The sequence below is a fragment of the Canis lupus genome, chromosome 28 (genome assembly GCF_003254725.2).
Source record: "Canis lupus dingo isolate Sandy chromosome 28, ASM325472v2, whole genome shotgun sequence".
NCBI classification, from domain to species: domain Eukaryota; kingdom Metazoa; phylum Chordata; class Mammalia; order Carnivora; family Canidae; genus Canis; species Canis lupus.
This window is the reverse complement of record NC_064270.1, coordinates 34,864,194-34,891,775: the sequence shown is the minus strand read 5'-3', so window position 1 is coordinate 34,891,775 and position 27,582 is coordinate 34,864,194. Positions and strand designations below refer to the sequence as shown.

The 27,582-nt window shown below is 39.9% G+C and overlaps 1 long non-coding RNA gene across 1 annotated transcript in view; it reads left to right on the top strand.

Annotated features, from left to right (window-relative positions):
- The window catches only part of LOC112672481 (uncharacterized), a 33,729-nt gene extending 6,818 nt beyond the window's left edge, over positions 1–26,911 (top strand). The window contains exon 2 of the long non-coding RNA XR_007406773.1: positions 26,351–26,911. This is a non-coding gene — a long non-coding RNA (uncharacterized LOC112672481). The remainder of the gene's footprint in view (positions 1–26,350) is intronic.
- The last annotated feature ends 671 nt before the right edge of the window (positions 26,912–27,582 follow it).

The window sequence follows — 27,582 nt, the reverse complement described above, 5'->3', positions numbered from 1 at the left end:
ACTGCACAATTCATTACATTAAAATTTATAACTATTTTATCTTCTCAGTAGGTTGCTTCTTTATCAAGATCAAGTAGCCCTCTTTGTTCCATTTAGTGTTTTTCTTCATGATTTTCATTTGGTTTACTTTAATATTGCTTTCATCAGCTTTCTTTTGTTAAGAGTGTATTGAGTTTATAATTCAAAGAGGGAAAAACTAACATTATAATATTAGTCATTACTTTCGAAGAACAAATAGATTTTGAGAGTTTTAAGTCTCACTTTTCCAGACGTGTTCCTAGTTATTTTATCAATTATTTGCTTTTATAAATGGGATCTTTTTTCCATTATATTCTCTAATTAGTGATTATATAGTAAAGCCCATTTATTTTTGCATACTAATTTTGTAGCCAGCCACCTCATTAAGTTATATTTTTAATAATGGTTTTTAGTTCATTCATTTGGGGACTCCATCAGTCATAGCATCGAAAATGATGATAACCTGCCTTCTTCTTTTTACTGTTTCTATTTCTTATTTGGTTCTCTTGTCTATTTGTATTGGCTAACACTTCCAGCATAATGATAAATGAGAGTAGTGATAGTGCCATCCTTGCTTTGTGCCTGTTCTTAAAATAAATGTGAGGTGTTTTCTTTGTCCCAGTAACAAAGTATATGCTCCTGCCAAGAAATACATTTCATTGCAAATAACAGAAAACTTTAGTAATAAAGATTTATATAAAACATTCCTTTTTCTCAGTAACAGAGGGTGTTCGTTCATTCTGCATTTCAACCATGCCTATGTCTGTAAGCCTTTGCTTTTTCCTTATGGCTGCAGGGAGACCGCAGCAGCTTTATGAGAACAGGAGAAGCCAGTGCACCCTTGTTTGTTCTTTAGCGGAAATGCCCTTTCCCAACAGCCCCCCCCCCAACAGATACCCCTTTAGCAGGGGAGGCTGGGAAGCTGGGGAGTGGAAATGTAATAATTGACTTTTCAGCCAGGTTTTCCAACGTATTAGCTGGAGTCATGCAACATACTGTTTTGAATTCCCTAAACTCCCTTTGTATCTATGGGTTTTTTTCCCCCCTATTCTTGTTTCTAATTTTGTGTTTTCATGCTTTCTCACTTTTTTCTTGATTAGTCTAGCACATAGTTTATTTTACTCTGGGTCTTTATTGCTTTTCCCTTAACAGCTCTTGATTCTATGTATCAAGTCTGCCAGTTTTGTATGCTTATTCACTTATATCTGCATTTTTCTTTATTAATTCCTTTTTTGGTGTTTATTTTAGTGTTATTTATCTAAATAATGATTTTGGTGTCAAATTCATTTGTTTCATTCTTGAATGATTGTTAGTGAAAATTTAAAACTGATATTTTCATCTTGAGTACAGCTTTAGGATTTAATGTGTATTATTTTTGTTATCATTTGTAGCTACTCTAGGCTTATGGTTTCAATTTCTTTCTTGGCTTAAGAGTAGTTTGGGAGATGTCTGTGCATTTACTACTAGTGGGGATTTTTTATTTTTATGTTTTCTTCTTCGCTATTTAATTTTAGTTTTATTGAATTGTGGTCAGAAAACCTGTACCATTTATATTTTCTGAGAATTGACTGAGGTTTTATTTGTTATCCAATTTTTGCAAAATAGATGAACACTTGAAAAGAAATTGCTATTAATTATATTAATCAGATCTAGTGGGATATTTTTGTCTATTCTTTACTTATTGTTAGTCTATGGAAGTCATTAGTGATTAAGAGAAGTGTTTTAAAGTCTCCTCTTACTATTGTGTTTCAAATACTTTATCCTTTTATTTTCCTGCCATTTTTACTTTTTATCTGCCTTGATATGCTATATTGTTTGGTGTATAAAGATGAATGAAACATGCAGTTTAATTATGAATTTTATACCTCAGCATTATAATGCTTTCCCCCCTGAATCCAGCTGTGTCTAATATTCAAATTGCAAATCATGCTTTTTATTTGTGGCTGCCTGCTATATCCTGGGTCATTCTTTTACTTTCAAAGTTTGTCCCTAAGAGCAAGTAGATGACTTTAGTCTTTGATCTCATTTGCATTGATTTTTGTAGTGGCTGTATTTCATTTCAACTTTGTAATTCTATGTAGTAATTTTTGGGTGTTTTGTTTTCTTGACTTTGTGTGTGTTCTTTCTTTCACTATATATTTTGGCTTGATTTTGAAGGTTTATTGTCCTGGGAGGCAAATGGAAGATAGAGACTGTTTTAATTTCCAACTCATGGCTACCTTTATAACTTTAAACAATATTCTGAAAATTTCCCTCATTTATCAATTTAGGAAATTAAACATTATGAGGAAATTAGGATCTTTACATTTCTTTTTCTTTCTTCACTCTTTTTCTTCCTAATTTTAATTGGTATATTCTGGTGTATTTAATTGGTGTACATATATATATATATAATATATATATATATATCCTAATCTGTTATCATTATGTTTTTATTTTTGCACAAAACATTTACATTCCCTTTGTAGTAACAAGTTTTGTTAATTTTAAAATTATTTTCATTAAAAATTTTAAAATGTTTGCATATAAATTTGCATTCTGTTTTGAATAACATAACCACCATACTTCTTTACCTTTATTTATGTGGATTCAGTATTCATCTCTAATTCTTTAGAACAATAACTTTCCTGTTTTATATCCTCTCTGAGCTCCTTAGATTGCTTCATTAAGACTTTTCTGATTCACATATAAGAGCAATATGTCCCTTTAGTCCTTGCACACTTGTGAATGTCTTTTCATTTTTCCCATTCAAAGAGACTTGTCCTATCTTCGCAGCTGTGTGCAGTTGTCTTTATTTCTACAGTTCAATAAAATTACCAAGATATATCTTCCTGTTTTGATCATTTTTCATGTGTTGAATTTGGCGAGCCTGTGTGATGGGAAGTGTGATGGTTACTTTTATGTGTCAGCTTATCTGGGCTACGGATGCCCAGAGAGCTGGTAAAACATTATATCTAGATGTGTATGTGAGGTTTTTCTGGATGAGATTAGCATTTAAATCAGTTTAGTGGGTAAAGAAGATTGCCCTTAACTGATGCCAGTGGGCATCACTTGATCTGTTGAGGAGCTGAGGAGAATAAAAATGTGGAAGATGGGATGGGCAAATTTGCTCTTTGCTTGATCTGGGACATCCACTTTCTCCTGCCTTTGGACATCAATGCTCTTGGTTTTGGGGCCTTCTGACTCAGACTGGGACTTAACACCTGTGGTCCTCTGATTCTTAGGCCTTTGGATGCAGACTGAATTACACCACCAGCTCTCCTGGTTCTCCAGCTTGCAGACAGCAGATCCCAGGACTTCTCAGCCTCTGTAACCATGTGGGCTGATTGCTATAATAACTCTCATATATATATCCCTATATATCATGTTTCTCTGGAGAGCCTAATATAGGCAGATGCAGTTTTTTTCATGCCAGAAAAGTTTTTTTCTATTATCTTTTGAATATATTTTTCTGTTCCTTTTGATATGTTCTCTGTTTTTGGATGTTAGTTATTTGAATATCGATCTCTGCTGTCTGCCCTCCATATGCATCATCATACCTCCTTTCAGTGTTGATTCATTCTGTATTTTGTTCAGCTTTCTCAAATCTCTTCTCCGTGTCTCTGACTCAGTCTCTACAAAGCCAAATTCTCTTCTCCTTGTTTGTAATGGATCAATTAGTTCTGCATTTGGATTCATTTTACCCTCAATTTCCTATTTCCCCAGCTATCTCTCCATATTATTCTTGTGCTTTATCATCTCACTATTGGTCTTAAGTTTCATGAAGATCCTGTTTTAGTTAATTTCCTTGAGAATGTTTATATTTCTAACAATGCTATCCTGGAAGCCGAGACCTGTGGGATGAGAAGGCATTTTCTGGGTGAAAGGTGAAAGGTAGGGGCTGAGGAAAAATAGCCTGGTAAAGGCACAAGTGGAAGAAAGCTTGGAACACGATGGGGCATACAGATAGAGTTATGGTTGCTTATATAACTGGAAAATGGTGAGTGAGAGAGTAGCACAATTTGAGGCGTGAGAGCTAAGCAGGAGACAGATGGTGCAGGGCCTTATAGCTCATGTCAAGGAGTTACATTTTGTTTTGTTTTTAAGTCCGGTAGAAAACCAGTGAATGATTTTAAGCAAGAGGATGTGATCTAATGTACATTTTTAAAAATTCACTTTTACCAAACATTGAGGATGGACAGGAGAGGGACATGAGGAATGATGGAACCAGTTGGGAGACAGACACAGGTGAGGGCTGGACTAGAGTAATAACAGAGAGATTGGAGGAAAGTGAGTGGACTCAAAAGCAATCTCAGTGGCAGCATCAGGAGGACTTAGCAGTGGATTGACAGGGGAGTAAAGGATAGAAGTGAATGTGAAAAAACATGTAGGAATGGATTTTAGGAGAAGTTGAGAAGCAGCAGAAAGTCTCATCCTGATAGCGTACATGAAATATTTGAGTGGAAGAACAACTGATGAACGATGGGGAAGATTAACAAGTCAGCAGTTTTCCAGGACACCTGGGGGGTGCAGTCAGTTAAGTATCCGACTCTTGATTTCAGCTCAGGTCATGATCTCAGGGTCATGAGATCAAGCCCCCCCCCCCCCCCCCCGCGTTGGGCTTCACACTGGGTATGGAACCTGCACAAGATTCTCTCTCTCTCTCTCTCTCTCTCTCTGCCTGCGCCCCTCCCCAAATGTCAACAATGTTCAGATGGAAGATGAAAAAGGAAAAAGAGCAACCAGGCTCTACATTAGAAATAAAGCAGTGAGGACATCAAGGAAAGAATAAATAGACTCAAAGGAAGGTGTTTTGGAACTTGACACCAAATCGATGTAGGCAAGATAGAAAGCATGGTCAATGATGTTATAATAGAAATGGAGAAACTAAGAAATAAGGGAAGATGGAAGGTTGGATGGGGGATTGTATAACCTGTTTAGTTGAAAACAATGTCTTGAAAGCAAACACTGTTGACACCAGTGGTACTCACAATTTACGAAAAGTTAAGTTTAATGATGTATTTTTCTTTAACTTTCATCAAGCAAAACATTAGCTGCATAATAAGCTACTACAAAGTTGCTCCTTAAAATGCTCGTGCTCGTGATCCTTCTCCATTCTCTCATTCTCTCCTCATCCAGTCCTTTCCTCATCCAGTCCTCCCCACCTGACACAAAACAGAGAAGCTGATCTGTCTTCATTCTCACACTAAGCGTCTTTAGGTTACCTTTATCAAAAACATACACCCAATACTGGCTAAATGGCCTGTCCTACGTTTAAATCCCTAAAGAATCAATAAACATGTTGTCTAAGTCTGTTTATACTAAACTGTTGTTTCCTTTATCACCGTTGCTTCCTCCAATCCAAGCAGCAGTATCCTTACGTGGAGGAGGATAACAGAGTCACCATCACATCTACAAAACCAGATTGTAAAGTCTTTGAGTCTTTTACCTTGGTGTTAGCTAGTTAGAGTTGCTGCATTCCTTGTGGTTGGCTGGTATCCCAGACTGGTTCTAGGGTGGAAACCATCCCGTGATCCTTGTAGCTTCCTCTTTTTCCCCAGCTCCCCTTCAGGTTATCACAAAGGTCCCACTGCCCTCACTCTCTGAGAATCTTTCAGGATCAGCTTCCTGATTTCATGGTCGAGACCCTCTTCACCATCTCACCTGTTTTGGATGTTTGGGTCCTTCGTTTTTCCTGGGCCAGCTCTTGACTAAGATACAGACTCCCACACTTCAGAAGTCCTGCCTGTGCCAAGCCCCAGGCTCCCACTTGCTGAGAAGTAAGCCTCTTGTTCCTTGCACATCGGGAACAAGGCAGGATAGACAGTCTTAAGGTACCAGCCACGCACATTCTGGAGTTCTCAGGTGATTCTCATTTTTAGTATTGATCGTGGTCTGTTAGGTTGACAGAGTTTTACAGGTGTCTGAAAGCACACCTAACATCCATCTCTAGGTCTCTTGATTCAAATTCATAGTTAGACATAGTTTAGTGAGTCTGAGCCTCTTGATGATGTAGACTGATGAATTAGCAGGGGCATGGTCTGTTCTTATACAGGTGTGTTGTAGTGAAAACTCAAATCCCACAAGAAGAATTGCTGTCAGCAATATGACTTTCTGAAATAGTGAAGAACCCATGATAAAATGCCCAATGAAACCAAAAAAGCTGTCGTCCCTTAATTTACATCATTGTTGCACTTTGGGAAATTTCAATGTATGTGGAAACCATCCAAAAAGTATTTTGTGTTTTTATGTTGAACAGAGTTAAGTTCTAGGATTGGATGATGATGTGAAATCAGACCTTTCAAAGTTATACTGAGGGCAGGATGATGCTTTGTTGTGGAGGACTTTCCCATTCATTGCACCCTAGGGGGTGGTACAACTAACTTGAGAACTACTGATTAAATAAACTGAGTCCTCTTTCACGATTCTTTTAAAAGATCCCAGGATAGATGAGAATCAAATGAGTTAATACAGACCTTAGAACAATGCTTGGCATGTTGTAAGCTCTGTACATGGTATTTATTATATACATAAAGAAATACAGTCCGTGACAATCAAAATATGCTCACTTTTTTTTAAGTTAATGAGCGACAATGAAGAGGGCTGAGCTTATGTGACCTGATGATCTTTTCTAAGTTATATGAAATCTCTACAACTTATGGTGGGTCATCATTTGTGTGAAAAGGAAGGAAGAGGGCCACCTGGGTGGCTCAACGGTTGAGCATCTGCCTTCGGCTCAGGGCGTGATCCCAGGGTCCTGGGATCGAGTTCTATATCGGGCTCCCCGCAGGGGGCCTGCTTCTCCCTCTGCCTATGTCTCTGCCTCTCTCTCTGTGTCTCTCATGAATGAATAAATAAGATCTTTTAAAAAAATAAAAAGGAAAAATAATCTGTATATTTAATCTATGTATTTACTTTTATTTATTTATATGAGAAAGAGATTGCTAGAGCAAGTATGGAGGGGATGAGGAGTCTTAAGCAGATTCCTCACTGAGTGCAGAGCATGACACAGGGCTCCATCCTAGGACCTTGAGACTATGACCTGAGCTGAAACCAAGAGTCGGCTGCTTAACTGACTGAGCTACCCAGGCTCCCCTAGGTATTTACTTTTATAAACAAGGATACGTAGGAAACATTCTCAACAAGTAAGGTGGGAAACTGGATGCCCGTGGAAAACTTTTCATTGTACACACATGGAAATTTTTGTATTTTGAACAAAGTAATTGAAATGCTTAATTCAAAATAAATAATAAATACATATTTTTAAGATTTATGCAATTTAATTTTATATATATTCAGAAATAACAGGATTCTGTGTAGTAATGAGATATAAATTAGGGTTTCACATAAATGACTGTACTATTTAGTTTTTATAACCAAATCAAATTTTTGTAGTTTTACTTTTCTGACTTAGTCCTCCATTTTCTATTATTAAAATCAATGTCAACTATATTCCCTGATACCATATGCTTTCATCTCCATTAAACTAGAAATACATTTATGTCATTGACACTCAAACCCAAGTCAGTCCCCCAATCCCTTGGTGCTCAGGACTTTGGAGATTTGTAGACAGTGAAAACTCTGCCTACTAATCCCAGCTTGCTGGACCATCCTGGATAGTAGGACCATGGTCATCATGTCACCAGGAGGTGGGAGAGGGTGAGGCTGGCAGGACAGAAGAGAGGTAGGAGGTATAGCAGATAAGGATGGATGAATCTGGAATTTCAAAGCCATAGATTCAAGTTTGGAAGGAAGCTTTAGAGACGGCCCTCCTCCCTTTCTTCCCCTCTTCTGTCCTTTCATCTTTGCCCTCTCTCCTCCTTCTTTCCCTCCTTCCTTAACAGATAGTGAGACAGGGTTTCAAAGAGAACTTCTTTCTCCAAGATCACCCAGTGAGGGAGTGGCCAGGAGTGGCCAAACTGGAATTCAGACCCCTGTCTTCTTCTCATAGCAAAGGTGCAGATTTAAGAGGCTCTTTCCGTGTCCTCTGACATTTCTCAGCATCTACTTTCTTCCCTTCCCAGTGTGGATGGCAGGGAGAGGGAAGTAGGTGACAAAATTGGGCAGGGAAGCTCTTCTGTCCCACATCAAAGTTTGAAAAACACTCATGTGGCATCTAAAGGACCGTAATTCTCAAGCTGTGGTAAAAACCTTTCCTTGCACGGTCAGGGTCCTTGCAACAAAGAGTAAAATGGAAAGTGATATCCTCATACCGAATTCATCACAGATTTGGGAGAACCATTTGCTTCCCTCTCTGGTAGGGGGAGTAGGAGACATCAGAAATTATCCCACCTTACCTGAGGCTTTTTTTTCCCCCCGTCTCCTTCTTTTCTCTACAAAAAGCATAAGATGATTAAAAAGATTCCCATATCTATTTTCAAATTATGTCAGAAAAGTAGATTAAAGGTTTTATGCTTAGGAAAACGGGGATAAATATTCAAACATAAATTATGGCAGTATTAATAATTGCACATTTGTGCTAAGTAACTAGAAAATTATTTGAGCATTAATTCCATTTACATATGTTCATTCAGATTTGTATCCCTGAAGCATGCAAGTATTTGGGGTTTGAAACATTTAATCACTTAGTAAGCAGCCCTCAATGGGATTGCCATTTATTTATTGTCTTTATTGATTTTCCTGCACAGGAGAAAAAGCTGGCAGTGAATAGAAGCCGGCTGCTGAAGGGAAAGAACTCTATCTTTTCTAGTTCAGAACAAAAGCTCCTGTTTTTTGTTTTTTGTTTTTTTTTAAAGAGCAACCTGTTTTCTTCAGATCATCCCAGCACAGGGCCAGAATGAGACTTCATTCATTTGTTAGAAACTCTGCTCCCCACGGTGTGGATCTTTATGGTTTCTAGACAGACACATCGGGTAGTACTCGGTTTTCTGTTCAGGTTGAATTTACAGAGTAAGTTCTTGTATGGACCATGGTGGACAGTCCAGGCTCCCACAAGTACATTTCTTATTTGATACATGAGATACTCCTTGCTCCCGCCCAGCCCACCCCACCATCACCACCAAAGGCATGCCTGGAAAAAACTAGAGCCCAGTTCATCGGTCTAGACATATCATCTTCCTTAATCTGTCTTCAGAGCTCTCTCTGGTGACTTCGTTATAAGGGCCTCAGTAACAAGAGAACTTGAACTCACCACAGCAGTCCTAATAGCAAGAAGGACCCCAAGGCCTGAGAACACTCGTCGGAACTGTTAGGAGTTCCTCAAAACCTGACTCGGACCAGCCTTAGTGAAGAAAAAAAAAAAAAAAAAAAAAGACATACATGTTCAAGGACAACTGCTCAGGGAGGTGGAGCATAACTGCTGCACTTTGTGACTTCCTTCCAGGAGGACAATATGGAAAGAGGCCCGGAGTTGGCAGCCCAGGTGACCAGGGTTGGCACCGAGAAGGACAGTCAGAGTCTGGTCTGGTTCTGATGGCTAGACCGTATTAGTCTCTGCTGAGATGCCATCTCCCAGAATATCCAACCCAGAGTTATCCTGAGACCAAGATAAAATGAGACAAAGCAAGGCCACTTTATCCTGTTATCTAAGCACAGAGAGAAACGAGGTCACTATGCCACCCACAGAATAGCAAACCCTCCCCTTCTGAGCCCCGAAGAGCGACCCCACGTCTTTACCAGGAGAGCCTTCCCCTGGGCTGGCCTTGCCTGCCCACCATAAGATTTAGATAACTACATCTGTCTATGTGTAGCTAGATAAATACAGATAAGGATCAGCATGCCTCTGGCTAGAGATTTACTGTGTCCATCTTGGGAGGAGGAGAAGAAAGACCATAAAAAGAAATAGCTGGTTCAAAATCCAGTCTGATTTTATAGATGTGAGGTGTCGTGGTTGCTGCTGGATCAGCGCAGTTTGCAGCCATGCTCAGGCAGCAGGAGCTTCTTTCTGCAGGATTTCAGCAATGCCGTGCAAGCCAATGGGAGGACAAGCCCGACTCAGCCAGGAATGCTTCTTCCTCAGAGGGAAGCAGCCCTGGCCATCACATGCCTTTTGCCATTCAAAAATATGCCAATCACATATTTTGTCACTGAAAGGCATATCCAATAATTCTAGTTAATCTATCCAGATCGTGTAATATGTTTTATTTTGTATGGTATACACCTGGGATCTCCTATTTGGTATCAGTCTTTCAATAGAATTTAATCACTGGGTGGGGGTGTAGGGGAGACTTGTGCTAGTCTCCTCTTCCTATAGGTAAGATTTATTGAGATACCAATCACCAATCCCCAACACTTCCAAGGCCAATAAAAACAAGGGTCATCTGAGAAAGTGTCACAGCCCAGAGAGGTCTAAGGAGACCTGATGGCTAATGTCATGTGGCATCCCAGATGGGATTCTAGAACAGAAAATGGACATTAGGGGCAAACTAATGAAATTGGAAAAGAGAATGAAGTCAACAACAACAGCAGCAGCAAACATTTTAAGAGATAGAGTTGGCTTCAGGGCACGAGTAAATGATGTTGTAACATTATGCCATGTCCCTCCTTCTCCTATTTCCCAGTGTTGGCTATTCCTCAGCAGACTCATCTTATGCCGAGCAATGAGACCACTGCAGCTCAGGCCCATGTGATCCTATTGGCTTGAGGACCCAGGAAATAGGACTTTGTCCTAATGTAGGGCATGATCCTGACACCCAAGGCTAGCTGCCAGCTGGCACCCCACTTCTGTCCCAGATTGCCCTTCTTCCCAGCTCTCCAGTCCAGCTGTTGATTATATGATTCCTCTGATACATCCATTCTCATGCCGATGTGTCTACATCTGCCTCCTGCTAGCCCTCCCCACTTCTGTATTTAAACCTTTCAAGGCCCAACAAAATTGTACTTGCTGTCTGCAGCCTTTATTGGTCGAAAAACAAGACAAAACAAAAAAAAAAACCCAGTGTTGACCCATCCTCATCCTGTGCTCTGAGTGGCCACCTGGTTCATATGCTCCTTCCTGGACTCAGATTCAGAGGTCAGCTCCACTCAAACTCCATAGACCCAGCAAGATTATTCGTGATTGAAGGAGAACTGGCTTCCCAGAATAAGGGATATTTGCAGGCAAATACTACACGTACCCCATAGACTAACCTTCTCACTCAGCAAGAGTGCTTTGACAAGCATCTCTTACATCCAACCCTAGCCCACTGAGGAGAGAGGCAGAAAGGGCAGTGCACGTGGCCTTGGAAAAGCCACATCAGCATGACTTCTGCCCCCATCCCCTCGTTTGTGAAATGGGAGCATATCTAACCATACGGGACCTATGGGGAGATTGAATGGGATCTCATTTGTCTGAGCGCCTAGGACACAGTAGTGCTCAGTAAGTGTTAGTTTAATCTGAGCCTTTCTCAAAGAATTAACCCGAGTAATTCTACCTCTGTAGTCTTCAAGCAATTATCATCAGGAGGCTACACTAGTGCCTTTATAGAACCGCATTTCTGCCACAAGTAACAATGAAGAAACTTGTATGCTATTAACCTGTGTGAATTTTAGATTTTTTTAAAATAGGAAGTTATATAGGTCACTCTGTTGTACCTGTAGCTAATTGCACCGCTAGCTATCAATTTCTCATTGTTGGCTAATTTACCTTCAAAGACTCAAGAATGCAATTTGAGTAATTACTACCTGTATGCCGTATTTCATTTATGGCATCTATGAGTCATGAATCTTCTTTCTCTAACTGAAAACACTGAATGCAGTTAATTCAAGAGGTCTGCCACATATGTTGTAGAACCAAACTTAATGCAAATTGCATAAATGTGTGTTGTATTTTATGACTGCGTCCTGGAGTTCTCACACGGAATATGGCGTCTCCTAGTAACCCTGGTTGAGGGGGTGGGGAGGGAAGAGAGAACTGTGTTCTCCATTTCTCACATTAACGAGGGTTTCGTTAATATTTTTTTCTTAAACAGGAGATAGAAACCCTTGAAACATCTTGGCAATGCATTTCTCAATGTTTTTGAACTACTGAATTCTATAAACACACCTTGCTTCTATTTGATTTTGATTGCTTTCTTGGCCTAGTTTCCCTGCAAGCATTTGGTATGATTGAATAATTTTTAGTTGTGTTTTCTCGCCGTGCCTATGCTAATCTACTAACAGTTGGTTATTGAAGCATTGCTATAATCTACTGTCTTTATCTTTTGCCGGATTTTTAAAGGGGTATTTTATTGCCTGTCATTACTGTTCACAGTAGCTTCTGGGCACTGTCATTCCACCAGGCTCCCGCATTTTCCAGCACGCCACTCACTGGGCCCTCTGTTCTTAGAGAGAGAGTCTCGGCGCCTTCCCCAAGAGCCACATCATTATTCCTCCAGCCGCTCTGCTTTTTGGCACTTTTGATTTTTCATTTTAGACGAGTTGTTAAAGTTTCAATATGAGAGATAATGCCATTTAAGATGAGAATAAACTCCTTGATGCCTGTGATGATTTAATTTGCACAGTACATTCCCAAGCCTTTGCCTAGACTGCAGCATGGCCAGTAATGTCCCATCCTATGTATGGGTGGCTGTTGTGGTTCCTTAGACTTTCTCTAGTAGAAGCATCTGGTTGCTCAGGTACTAAATCTACCTCCTTACCCATCAAAGAGGGGGACAATGTCCTTTTGCAAAGCATGTATTGAAATCTGTCCACACAAGATGTCTTAATTTGTGTCTTCATGGTGGAATATGTCTTTGTGTTATACTTGGACACAACCGAACGGTTGAGCATGGCCACCAGATTCAGGGAGCACATGCCTGCCTGCGCCTCAGCAGATGGGCTTTGCTGCCTGAGAGACACAGAGAGAGACCTCCCATTCAGATGAGTTCCACCAACGTTTGTTGACTGGCTACTATGCACCAGCTGCCAACCACAGAGTTGGCTATGGCACGGAAGTAAAAATAAGGAACTGACAGCCTAACCTATTTGCTTGGAAGTTAGCATTTCTGTCCTCATTTGTTCACTTATTCATTCAACAAACATCCACTGGGTGCTGGCAATCGGTCAGACATTGGGCTAGGTGTTATCAATATGGTGGTAAGCAAGGCACACAAGATATTGTCCCTGCCCTAATGGAGCTAATCATCTACCCTATTTCTAGATTAGGAAAGGACATAGTGAAAACGAGTTTAATTTACAGCATTAACCATGTAGCAAATGTGCAACTGTAAAGAGTAACTTGCTGGGGAAAAATCAAAATGGTTGCTCTATACCTCCGAGATCCATGGTGACCATGATACCATGCCTACTGCTTGAGTGTCTTTCCTTCATTTTATAGACTATGCCTGGCTTTCTTTTTATATCTCAGCAAGTAGAAAGCGTTGAACATCTATGTTGCTGCTATACCTTAGGAGTGTAACAGTCTGTGCTTTTATTGGGACAAAGTATTGCTCACTACATGAATGGACAGGAGACCAAACACTTTTGCCAATTGTTTGAAGGTAGAATGCAGAGATTTTCTGCAGTCAGAAAGAGATTTTTGAAGGCAGTCAGCAGAGATTTTCTGGAACTCATGTAAATTAGTTATTGTACACTACTGTTGGGTTACACTCCAGATTAATTTGGCGTACAAATTTTTTTAACCAAATTAACATTTTATTATAAGTAATGCTCTTTAAAGGATGAAGCGCATATGATTCAGAGAGGAAGTAATTCACTGGTGTAGTTTATATTGTTGCTTTCTCAAATGGGGGCAGATCTTCCCCCATGGAGACTTTGGCAATGTCTGGAGATTTTTGGTTGTCACAGCTGAGAGAACAGGTGCTACTGGCATCCCCGGGGGTAGAGGCCAGGGATGCTGCTAAACATCCTGTGATGCAGAGGACGACCCCACAACACAGAATGCTCTGGCCCCAAATGTCACTAGTTCTAAGGTTGAGAAACCTTCTATTATAATGATCCAACTGGAGAGAGAGCACTACATGTGACGCGCAGGTGAAGTTGCCAAAACCAGAGGAATTTTGTGAAAGCAAGTCCAGCTTTCTCTTCTGCTCTCTGATTATCTTCTTTGTCTATTTACCCATCGTTTAGTTCCCTTGTGCTGCAAAGCTTTTTGTGGGTTTTTTTTATAGACTCAATACTTAACTATATGAGCTTTTCATTACCCATTCTAAAATCGTGACTGGTTGTAATGTAAATTGTATAACACATCTTTCTGCAGCTTCAGATTCTGCAACTTAAACCTCATGGCTGCTTATCTGTCTTCCACCACCTACCTGCGTTTTATGCACTGCACTTGGCATTCTTGATTGTTCCTTTCATATTAATTTCAATGGTGCCCGGAGGGTACCTCTCACCATATAATAGGTTGCTTTGTGAACAATTCCAGTAAGAGAACCATTCTGCCCAAACAGTGAGATACTCTGGAATGTAGAAAAGATGCCCCTCAGTGTATCATTCATGTTTCTAGTGTACCACAGTATTCTGCAATTGTATTGAAATTAAAATGAAGATGAATTATTTGTTTCTCCTCTCCCTTTAGAAGTGCTCCCACCATTGCAGGTAGTACTATCAGCCATACAGAATGGTCAGAACTTGAAAGTTACCAGTTGGACATGGATGAATATTTATCTTGTACTTAAATTTGCAAATCATTAAGTATCCCTTGTCCTGAGATCATTATTTTCATCATAAAGGACTTCTGTTATTACATTCACGCTGTTCCAGCTTTTGATTGACCGTTTGGAATATGACAGTTGTTTGTCGCATTTCATTTGGCTACAGCTTCCCTTAGTTCATTTGCAATTGTCCCTCGAGCGTAGTTTGCTTTATGTGATGTCTAAAGAAGCTTGCTTCTGTCTTTCCAGAAACCTTTGTCCTGATGGGAAAACTAAAAGGACTTTCTGAAAATGGTGATCTTTCTTTTTTAATGTAATGCCTTTGGTTGGCAGAGAAAATGGGATGTTTCAGACTTTCAGAGATTCTGGATTTGAGCTGCTCACTTGAAAATCAAGTCTGGTACAACACGAACACCCATTGGCATTGCCGCCCTTCTATTGTCAGTGGATTAAGAAAAGGCACCATGAAAAACTAGTTTAAAATCAACAGTTCTATTTTTAAGTTGGGTCTTTCTTTGTGGAAAGGCTCTGTTACCATTTTCCTCTTTAGTTCCTAAATTTAAGCCTTTATAATGAATTTTAACCCTGGTGGCATCGTTGACCTCTAACCCCCTGGCTGCCCAACATCTCACCAAGTGTCCAAATGTTGCTGATGCTTCCTCTGGCCCCACTCTAGGTCTGCCATCCTTGCACCATGCTCTAATTCATCCTGTACCCGTGGGGACTTAAGTGGTCATCTCAAGGCTCAGATGGCTTCACCTCCTGCACAATTCCAGCACAGCTGACCTAAACTCCCTAGTACATCTGCTCAGGCCTTCTGCAGTTGGACACTAAGATTTTCTCCTAGTCATTTCATTTGCTCCTTGCCAAATACCTTTCTCCAGGTGAGCATCTGTATTCCTTGTCCTACAAAATTGCCTTACCCTTTCTTATCAGTGTCTCTCACCAGCAATGGACCATTCTTTTTTTTTTTTTTTAGGTTTATTTATTTATTCACGAGCATACACAGAGAGGAGGTGGGGGGGCAAAGACAAAGGCAGAGGGAGAAGCAGGCTCCATGCAGGGAGCCTGACATGGGACTCGATCCCGGGTCTCCAGGATCATGCCCTGGGCTGAATGCGCCGCTAAACTGCTGAGCCACCCGAGCCGCCCGCAATGGACCATTCTTTATGAAAATCTTGTGGAAATTCAAATGTAACTTTTGTGAGCCTTCACTAACCACCCTAGTTTGAAAGGGAAACCTTCTCTGAAATGTGGGGGTCACTTGTTCTTACTACTTGCTTCGCTGTGTTCGGGTCTCCCCTCTAATGGCCTTGCATCAGAGAAGCTTCCCCTTGCAAAATAACACCCCAGCCATTCTCTGTCCCCTTACCCTGTTTAATCCTCCTTTGTTGCTCATATTACTTCCTAATATTACAGTTATTGACTTATCTGCTTTTTGTCTGTTTCCCCATTAAAATGTGAGCTTTGTGAAGGAAGGGATTGTATCTGCTTCATCACTTCACCTCCCAGCAACTAGAATAGGCTCTCAATATATATTCCTTGATCCTTCTCTTCTTTGCAATGTTAGTTATCTTAAGTCTGACCTATAACTGTATCTTGTTTCCCCAGCCAGACTGTGAGTTCCTCAAGGGGATGATCACGTGTTGCCAATCATGCATTCTACCTCCTTCCCCCCACCCTAATGCCACATCTCTTGAGACCAAACAAAACCCTAGGGAACCATGCAACTAGTAGACATAGTGCCTTATACATAGTAGATGTTGAATAAAAAGTTGTAATAAAAGCCCCTTCAAAGCATATTGATTCGACTTTGCTTTGGCCTGAATGAAGAAACAGGTTTTATACATTTACTGTTCCACCAAAAACAACTAAAGAGGAGGACATACTATATGAACCAGTGGCTCTTAAGACATTCCACATCAAGCACAAAGGAAAGAGATTCCTGAGAGATGGGGAACTAATGAGATGCGTCCTCTAACTGTTCCAGCTTGCTGCCTAGAGAAGGTTCCCAGGCTATTGTACAGGAAGGGGAAATGCAGACAGAGCCGAGAGGACTCCCTGAGTTGAGGAGTTAGAGCAGGGAGTCCTGGGATACCAGAGCAGCTGAGAGACGACAATGAGGACTACTGTAGAGGGGAGAGCTCTGGAGATCTGCAGAGTCCCACTGAAATATTCAAGTGAGCACTGACTAGCACATCCATATGAGGAAACTACTCAAGGCAAGGGAGTCACCCAAAAGGATTAGAGAGAGAGTGTCTGGATTCATGGAGGGTAGAGAATAGTGCCAATTTGCAATGCCTAGAGTGAAAATCTTATCATTCATGAGGTATTAGACTACTATGAAGGCTCCTGCCTCGGTGGTGAGACTATTAGCCCTAAGCTAAGCACATTTCTGGCTCCACCTAACAAAGCTTAAAAGCAAAACACAAAAAATCAAATGATTTCCAAATAACTGAATCTCAGATCAAAGCTCAAGAATATTTTTAGGAATGAATGACCTAAAAAGAATTACAAACATGCAAAGCAGCAGAAAATACAACTTATAAGGAAAAGAAAAATCAATCAATTGAAACTGACCAAGAAATGACAGCAATGATATAATTGGTAGATGACATTAAAACAACTATTGTGACTTATATACTATACTCCATATCAAAAAGCTCTGATAAAGTTGAATATGTCAGAAGCATGGAGAAGGGGATATAAAACAAGTCATGCTAGGATTGAAAACTACCAAGGTTTAAACCTAAGATGGATGAGGCTAACAGCAGATCAGCCATTTCAAAAGAAAAGAATAGTGAACTTGAAGAGATAGCAATAGAAACTATCCAAAATGAAGTATGCAGAGAAAAAAAAAAAAAAGACCAGAAAACGAATAGAGCATCAGTGAACTGTGGGACAACCTCAAGTGGCCTAATTTACTTAATTGGAGTCTCTAAAAGACAGGAAAGAACAAGAAAGGAAAAATAACCAGAATCTTTCCAAATTTGATGAAAACTATAAATCCATAGATAGAAAAAGCTCAAAGAACACAAGCTAAAGAGACATAAAAGTACACCAATGCACATCAAATCACTTAAAAACAAGTGATAAGAGAAAATCTTAAGTAGATTTAGAAAATAAGACATATCATATACAGAATAAGAAAGATACAGATGACAGCAGATTTCTTGGTGGAAATACTGCAAGCTATAAGACAATGAAGCATTATCTTTAAAGTACTGATGAAAAAAAATTCTCAACCTAGAACATCTTTCAAAATAAAAGCAATACATACATATGTATACAAAAGCTAAAACAATTCAGTGGCAGAACTAAACAATAAGAAATATTAAAAGATATCATTCAGGTGAGAGGAAAGTGATACAAGATGGAAAACAGATTTACACAAAGAAACAAAGAGCATCAGATATAATAACTACATAGATGAATAGAAAGAATTTTTTTTTACTATTTTAATCTCTTTGAAAGGTAATCAACTATTTAAATGAAAAATAGCAAAGTTTTATGGGGCTTATAATATTTGCAGAAGTAAAATATATGAAAGCAATAGCACAAAGCCAGGAGGAATGAAGGGGTAGTGTATATAGTCTTATAAGGTTCCTATGACATATGTGATGCAGTATAAGGTCACCTGAAGGTAGACTGTAGGTTAAATATTTATAATATAAACCTTAAAGCAAATTCTATAATAACAAAATTAAGAGTAATAGCTAATAAACCAACAAGGCAGATGAAATAGAATTTTTTAAAAGATTTTATTTATTTATTCATGAGAGGCAGAGACATAGACAGAGGGAGAAGCGGCTTCCCTCAGGGAGCTTGATGCAGGACTCGATCCCAGCACCCCGGGATCATGACCTGAGACAAAGGCAGTGCTCAATCACTGAGCCATGCAGGTGTCCCTGAAATCGAATTTTAAAACACAATCCAAAGAAGGCATAAAAAGAGGAAAAAGAAAACCCAAAACTGATGAAACAGCAACAAGACCATCAAGATAGTAGTTTAATTTTTTTAAGATGTATTTATTTATTTATTTATTTATTTATTTATTTATTTATGAGAGAGAGAGAGAGAGCATGCATGGGGGGAGTGGTAGAGGGAAAAAGAGAATCTCATACAGACTCCCTGCATAGCATGGAGCCTGATGTGGGATTCCATCTCACAACCCTGATCATGACCAGAGCTGAAATCAATAGCCCGATGCTTAACCAACTGAGCCACCCAAATGCCCCAAGATGGTAGTTTTAGATTATGAATGGGGTCTCAGCAGATCCTCTCTTGAAAACACAATGCAAAACTAAACAAACCAGTCAAAAAGAATCATTCTGGGACTCTAGAAATTGACCAGAGTCTGACAACAGATTGAGAAATGCTCATTCAGAAAAACTGCTGAACTGGGAAGGAACCATGGGAGCCTGTGGAATTCTAGCCGAGGCCTGCTGCCTCCCTCCCCTGCCTACCAGCTTCATGGTACCATGCTTCTACCAGGGTGTGGCAAAGAGACTGACTTCATCAGGAGTAGATTGCAGAAAAATCCGTGCTTAAGAAATACTAAAGGAAGTTCTTTAGGCTGAAAGGGAACAACAACTGGCTATAACTCAAATCCACACAAAGGAATAAAGCATACCAGTAAGGTAATTATGTAGGTAATTATAAAAGTAGAAATATATGCTTTCTTCTGGTAATTGGTTTAAAAGACAATTGCATGAACAATAATTATAAAACCATATTATTAAGCTTATCACATATAATTATAGACACACATGACAATAATAGCACAACAGAATGGGTAGGGAAGGCAGGTATACTGGAGCAAAGAAATGACCCCAAATGGTAACTCCAATCCATATGAAGAAATGAAGAGTACCGACATGATAAATGTGTAGGTTAATATAAAAGACTCTACACAAACAGTTTTCTTCTTTCTCCTCTTAACTTCTTTAAATGACATAAGATTGTAAAAAAAGCAACGCCTACAAAACTGTACTGTTGAGTCTATAGCATATGTAGATGAAATATATATGCCAACCATCACACAAAGAAGGGAGGAGGGAAGGGTGCTATACTGGAGAAGAATGTCTTCATTTTCATGAAATTAAGTTGATATTAATCTAAAGTAGATTATGATAAATTAAGATGTACATAGTAATCCTCAGAGCAACCACCAATAGCTCAAAACAGTTAAGAAACCAACAAAGGGATCAATATGGCATACTAGGAAATATCTATTTATTACACAAGAATGCAGTAAAGAAGGATCAGGGGAACAACGACAACAACAACAACAAAAAACCATGACGCGTACAGAAAACAAAGAGCAAAATGGTAGATATAAATCCAACCACATCAATAATTACATGAAATGTCAATGGAATATATGCACCAATTAAAAGGTGGACATTTGACTGGATTAAAGAAAAAAAAAAAAAACAACCCAAGATGCTACTATATGTGTTTCTCTGCTCTTCAAAAGACAGCACTAAGAGAATGGGAAAATGAACTACAGAATTGGAAACGATATTTGCAGATCACATGTGGCTGAAATTAAAAAGATGGGGCCGTAAAGGTGTGCTGGAGAGAATGAAGAGTACCTGGAGCTCTCACCGCTGGGGTAGGCGGGGTGCGGTGGGATGCGATGTAGTGCAACCAGTTTGGAAAACAGCTCAGCAGCATCTCACAAGGCCAAACAGACACCTACTGTATGACTCAGCCATTGCACTGCTATGTATTTACCCAAAAGAAGTGAAAGCTTCAATCTGCACAAGGACTTGGACGCGAATGTTCACAGCTTCATTTGTAATAGACCCAAACTGGAAACAACACAAGTATCTATCAGCAGGTGAAGGGAAGAGTTAGTTGTGACATATCCTCACCATAGGCTACTATTCAGACATAAAAATAAATGTTATGTTATAAATGTTACATTCATCCACATAATGTGGATGAATCTTGTTTTTTTCACTTCCTCTTTATAAATGATTTATTTTACCAAGGACGGGGGGGAAAAGACTTTTCCTAGAACCGGGCAACTTTCCTTACATTGTTTCTTTTTTCCTTTCCAAATTATTATTTTATTTGCTTGACCTTGGATTTCCCAAGTTTGCTACAGACGCTCTTCCCTTTGGATGTGGGGATGTGGGGACTCTGCCCCACAACATGGATGAATCTTAAAATAATGATGCTGAGTTAAAGAACCAAACCAAAAAAAAAAAAAAGGAAAAGAAAAAGTACATGCTGTGTGATTTCAATTATATGAAATTCTACAAAGTGAACCTTAATCTGTAGTGACAGAAGCAGATCGGTGGTGGCTCAGGGGATCGGAGGGGGGATGAGGTGTATGGAGAGGGGTGGGAGAAAAAGATTACAAAGAGACGTAAGGATGGTTTTGAGGGTGATAGATATGTTCATTATCTTTTTTTTTCTTTTTTTTTGATATGTTCATTATCTTAATTGTGATGACGATTTCATAGGTGTACAGACATGCCAACATGTATGACTATATATACCCTTTATGACTATATATACCCTATTGCATGTCAATGATAACCTCAATAAAGTTAGTTTAAAAGGATAGTGATCAGTGAAGCGTACCACCTCCAGCTTACCTGTACCTTGTCTCCTTCCCCCAAACTATGAACCTGCCGGCGCCTAGTAATGATCCCAGCTTGTTCCTTGAACTTGTGCATGAGTAAAGGAATGAATAAATTAGTCCGGTTACCAACCTGTTCTATGTCCTAACAGAAATGCCTCAATATTTTCATTTCCCTCTGGAAAATGGGAATGTACAGTTTATTCTTTCAGGATAATTTTCTCACGTGGCCGGACATTGATCCCAATTTCAGAACACTTAAAGAATATGGAACACTAAGTAGCTTTAAAATTTATGGCTCTACAATTTGTAGCAAACACAAAGTGGGTGTCACACTCAGTAATTAGAGCTATTCATTTTGCTCTATGAAGGTATCCAAGAATTGCTTCTGTCTTCAACCCTATTTCTTAAATCAATAAATTGATATCTTTTAGACTACAGTTCACATAAAATTAATCCAGATGATTTGTGCTTTTATAATATTGCTGTAGTTACCTGTCAGAATTTAAGGTTCCCTTCCAGATATTGTCTTGAAAATAACTAATTATGATGGTTATAAAAACTAAAACTATAGGACAAATAACTAGTGAGCCTATGAAATATTTATAAGCCTTTATTGTGGGTCTTTCCAACTAGATTCTAATACGCATTGTGCTACTTTTGTCCAGCTTTTTCCAGATATTGGGTTCCTGCCCTTTAGAGAATAATAGACGATTTGTGTCCAAGGTGATTTATGCAGTAACTATTAAGTAATCAATAGCGTTTCACTTTCTCAAATGGTTCCTAAGCTTAGTTAGTTTCATAAAGCATCACTTTTGTATTACAAAAGCAGCATCCTCCTTGATCAGAATTAAATTGTACTAAAAGGTTTATTTGTCAACGCCCTGATGATGGTTAAGTCCGATGAGGAGCAGTGTACATTTGGAAAAGAGCATAAGCCTCGGACCCATGACCTGGGTTCAAATTCTGGCTCTCCTACTTGTGACCTTGGCAGATTTCTGTCTGGTTTCCTCATCGGTATAGAGAATGGATGTAGATTATAAATACCTCGCAAAGTCCTTGTGAGGACAGACTAAGGTAATAATTTTTGGAAGGCACCAGCACCATGCTTAGCACACAGTAGGGACTCCATAAATCAATAAATATTGACTTGGTTACTTATTTTCATGAACTCTTCAATTTTCATTTAGACTGAGGCCAAATCTTAGCTTTGCCACTTGCCAGCCGTGACCTTGGGTGAGTTGGGCTTCAGTTTCAACCTCTGAAAAATGGGAAATGTCATCCTGTTTTAGGATCAAAACCAAATAATTTATGCTCAAGAGTTTGGTCAGTTGCAGAGTGTATACAAATTAAAAGTGGTATTTTTCCTCCAGAGCTTGGCCAGGCATGATATTTGCTGGAGATGGGGAGGTTTGTAACTAAATGTTCCCTCTGAGTGGGATTATGTGCTGAGTGGCAGACTAATACAAATTTTCACCAAAGCTATGAGTCACTTGGCTTGGGTCTGGGCCTGTGCTTGGCCCTGGGATCCAGTGCTGAATAAACCGGACAGGCTCTTACTCGGGATGAGCAAGGCTGGAGCCCAGACAGTGAGGGACTGGGGGAGTGGGGGCAGCCAGACCCATTCCCAAGGTCTGTTGGTTGTGCTTCTAGATCACTCTTAGCCCACGAGATCATCTCCATCCACTCCACACCCCTAGGAAAACTGCCCTCACTGCATCTTTGCTACTACTTACATACATGGCACCTGTGATCCATTTGGAAATAATAGTTATAAATACTATGGAGCAAATTAAAAGGATTTTTTTTACCTCATATCCAAAGTTGTGCAGGTTTTTTTTTTTTTTTCCTTTTCTATCCTTGAGTACTAGTTTCAGGTTTAATGCAGTATGGGCAGCAAAGTTGGCCTCAAAGATTTCTACTTTGGGGACAGTTGGGATTAGAATGCATATTTAGTTTTTGTGACTGCTTTATGGATGTTTGAAGAGAATGTTTATTCTCTATTTTGGTTTAGAAAATTCTGTATAGCTACTAGGTCAAGTTTATAAACTGTGGTATTCCAATATTCCATGGCCGCCTTCTATTTTTGTCTATTTGATCTGTAGGTTCTGAGAAGTGTCTCCTGTGGCTGTGATTTCCCGCACTCTTCTTTCTCCACGATTTCTATCTACTCTGCTTCCTTTTATCCAGGAAACCACGAACATTTCTTTTTCTCCTCGGTGTGATAATGTCAATATTAAATTTTTTTTCCTACCATCTGGTGCTTGGATGCAGGAGTAAGAGTAGATACCTATACCCAGTCACCGTGCCTTCATATGATTGTTCCATGCATCTAAAAATTCATATTCTAGGAAGTGCTTGTGTTGGGGGGCAAGGAGGTCAGCACAGGATGCCAGGGGTGCCACCTACATGTCTGTGGTCACACGTGAGCTGTGGAGAAGGCAGACTGCGGACTAGAGTGTGGTTTTCCTCCTAAGTCTGCACCTGACCTGCTGTGTTACCTAGCAAAGTACTTAATCTTCTCTGCTCAGTTTCCTGATCTATAAAATGGGGATAATAATAGGAATGGCCTTAGAGGGTTATTGAATGATTAAAAGAAATAATAAAGCACTCAGAAGAGATCTGACATGGTATTATAACCCCTCAGCAAATATTCCATAGAGGTCATCACAGCTCTAGGGACCATTTCCATGAGCATGAGCCACCTCTGAAACCACAAGAATGAGAGGCAAGGCTGAGCTCCGAAATCCCTTCATATTTGCCTAGCTCAGCATTGAATACAATTAGGCACTTAATAGATATGCCTGATTATTAGGCTCAGTAGAAATACGGTTTTTACACTGGAGGAATTTTCATTCTAACAGAGGAAAGAGAACCCAAATTCCCAAGAACACAAATTAGATTTACATAAATAGGCACAAATATGTTTCACCAATTGCAGGCTGAGGAGTTGTGGAAAAATTAGAATCATCCAAACCAAAGGAGACTGGTTCCATAAATCGAGCTCCAACAAAAAATCAGTTACAGGCTCCTTTAAAGTATACAGATATTTAAAAAAAAAAAATAAAGTATACAGATAAAAGAAGGTCTGCATATACAATGTAATTACACACACACACACACACACACACACGTGCACGCACGCTCATTTAAACCTTTCTTTTATGAATGTAAGAGACAATGGTAATTTGATAAAGGTACCAAAAAGGTGCAAATGAATACATTAAGGCTAATTCATCATGAGCATCACCTGAAGGATGCTTGGTTTCACCAATATTCCTTAAAGTTTTTCCCATTGTCTTACACCTGGTTACATCTCATTTTCATGCCACCTGCCTGGAGACAGTTGAATCTGTGGCCCCTTCAGAATAGTCTAATAATGTCTTTAGAACTTAGAGAATTATTCTGTTGGATATATTCAATTTATCTAACCTAAAGGATATATTTGGATCTTTTTTAAAAAAAACAGAGATCTTTCAAATCAATGTGATGAATAACAAGGGTGACCAAGACTGGTAATTCATTCCAATCTGGGGTCAAAATGAAATGAGAGTATATTGCAATAGTAAGAGCTACTGCTTATGCCATGCTTACCATATGCCAGGCACATATTACTCAAGCATCATCAACTATGTACTGATTTAATTAATCTTACAAAGGAGCTACCTAAGTAGTAGAAGTGGGATTGGCACAGAAGCAACACGACACAGATTCCATGCTCTTACCCACTGTACCATGTGGCCATTTGTCGGTAAATGGACTGGTTTTCTTGTGTGATTCCCAAACTGGTTGGAACTTGTGGCTACACAGGGATTCTCAACAGCAGAAGCTGTAAAACACATAACAGCAAGTGACTACCTCAGATCACTGGAAATTTGAGATGTTGATTCACACTGACATGTTAAGTGGCTCACAACTGGGTTTCAAGATTATTGGGTTTCATTTCTCATTTCTGTTGAGTTTCCTCTGGAAACATAGTTTGGGTTTTTCTCTTGTTTCCTTATTTATAAGAGGCAACCAGCATCTGCCCACTCCCTATTTTATGATGATGTGAGGAATAATTACACATTGTGTGCTTAGTTTTGCAGAACACTGTGTTAGAGACATGATATTCATTAATTATGTATTGGCCTTTATTGTATACTTTATGCTCCTTCTGAGACTATATTCTTGACTTCTTTCACTGATGTTGTTGTAACAAACACAGTGGAATTAGTTTTCTTTGATCATTGCCTGTAGTGATCAGATAAAATTCTTCCCTGAAATATTTCTCAAGGGACACTTGTCAGAGATGGAGCTGAATACCAGATTGGCTGGAGACTTGCTCACTTCCCAGAGGGAGACAGAAGTCAGGTCATGGGAGCCCAAACACCACTGGGGGGAAGAAAGCTTGGGGGAGACACACAAAGAGAATAGCCAGGTAACCCCAGTGTGTCTGAGAGGGCAACCATTCCAGTTCATCCCAGATTTTGGAATCTAGCCAGGATGATGGGATGTCAGAGACAAATCAGAAGTCCATCAGACAGAGTAGTCACTGTTCCAGAAGATCTGATGATGAGCTCCAGGGAAGGATTAGGGTAGGATGCAGCCCCTATGGAAGAAGTTTAGCAAGAACTAGATGAGGCAATGGGTTCCACCTTAGAATGAGGAACGGGGCTGTGGAGGAGGATAGCCCACTGTCACTCTGAGTCAGAAGCCTGGTCAGAGATCCCTGAGCCAACCAAGGCAGTGGAGGTGGGAGCACCTTGGCTTAGGAGCTGCATAAACATAGAGTCCAACCCAGGCACAAAGAGCTCTAGGGTTGAATGCTGTAAAGGACCCCTAGTACATTTGGGGTCAGTGGAGAGAAGGAGCCACAAGGCCAGGTTCCAGAGACCGGTCAGAGGGCTTGGATAAAGCTCTGCCTCTGAAGGGGTTGGTTCGGGGAATGGGATGTACCACCATATTGTACGACTCCAGGGGCTCGGATCTCGCTGCTGCCCATGTGCATTTTGTCCACCTCACCTCCACCCACCGGCTGCCATTGTGCAGTGCACAGCCCTCAAGGCTTTAGGCAGTGCTCCTGGGCCACGGTTCTTGCTGAGGGAAGCCATCTGCAGACTTATCTTCTGGGACCTGGGGGAGCAAGCCAGGAGCCAGCCATGTCCATCCGCCCACAGGTGCCCCACAGTGCAAGTTGCCAAGGCCATGTTCACTCATCTTCCACCTTGTCTTGTCTCCCCAGAGAGTAAGGAAGGAGACCCTACTTAACAAGGAGGAAGAGTGGATATTTGGAGCATGGAAAAGGAGGGATAAAAAGTTACCGTGCCTTGCTGATACGGTTTTCCAACGGCCTGTTTGCTTTCTGCTGCACATTTTTTTGTTATACTGACTTCTGATACACAAATATTACACTATCTGTTTACTGCTGTTACAGAGGTATAAAGAACACTTGTTATCACGGTTCTTTTTATTCTGTACTTAGGCTTTCATTTTATTTTTAAAATAAGTCCTTGAACATGAATGGTCATGGAAAATTTACTGTTGTATAATTGCACATAATCCCCAAACTTCATCCAAAAACAATTCCTGGGTAGCAGAGAACTGTCATATTCAATTGTGTTTCTTCATAACAACAACCTTTGTGGGGGAAAAAGCAATTTCGCTTGCTTCATTTTCATACAGACTAGAAGTCCAATTGTGCTTTTGTAATTAAGTCCCCTCACATCAAGAGAAAAGAGTATGTCTATGAAATGTGCATTGAACCCAAATGGGAAAGTTAATTCAAAATAAAAAGCAGTGATTATCTCGTGTTTATTAATGAGATAAATATTTAATAAAATATCTCTGTTCTCATCTTTCTATTAAAAACATGGCAATTTAAAAGCATTTTTGGACATAATAGCACATTAAGGCTTGAGTTACTATTTGGATTAAGTACTCGGAACTTCTCAACAAAGTGCCTCTGGGCCATCTTGTCACAGACACCATGCGGGACCTCAAGTGACAACAACCTCATCAAAGCCCTTTCTGCCTGAGTCAGGATCAGGTTTTATGTGAATGTTGGGAGTCCTCAGATGGAGGCCTCACAGGTTGTGCGGGGAAATCACAGGGCATTATGATGTCAGGTTTCATCAATTTGTAATTTAGTTTTAAAACGTTCAGAATCTTAGCAAGATTTTTTTATCCACTAGCAACCCTGCCAGAAGTCAATACTATCATCCCTCAGTGGGCCCAGGAATTCTCATCAGGAACTTGACCAGCGTATTGGGCCCACGGAAGGACAGAGCCTGGTCCCTGATCCCTTCCACCACAGCAAGATGGATTCACTCTTTGTTTGAACCTCTGCACATCTTTATATCTCTCTTGCCCATATGCCCATTTCTTCCTTTTTGTCCAGGAAGCACTGTGGACCCATGGAAAGAACATAGGTTCTGAAGTCCTAGAAACCAGTAGTTCAAATCCTATTTCGGATGG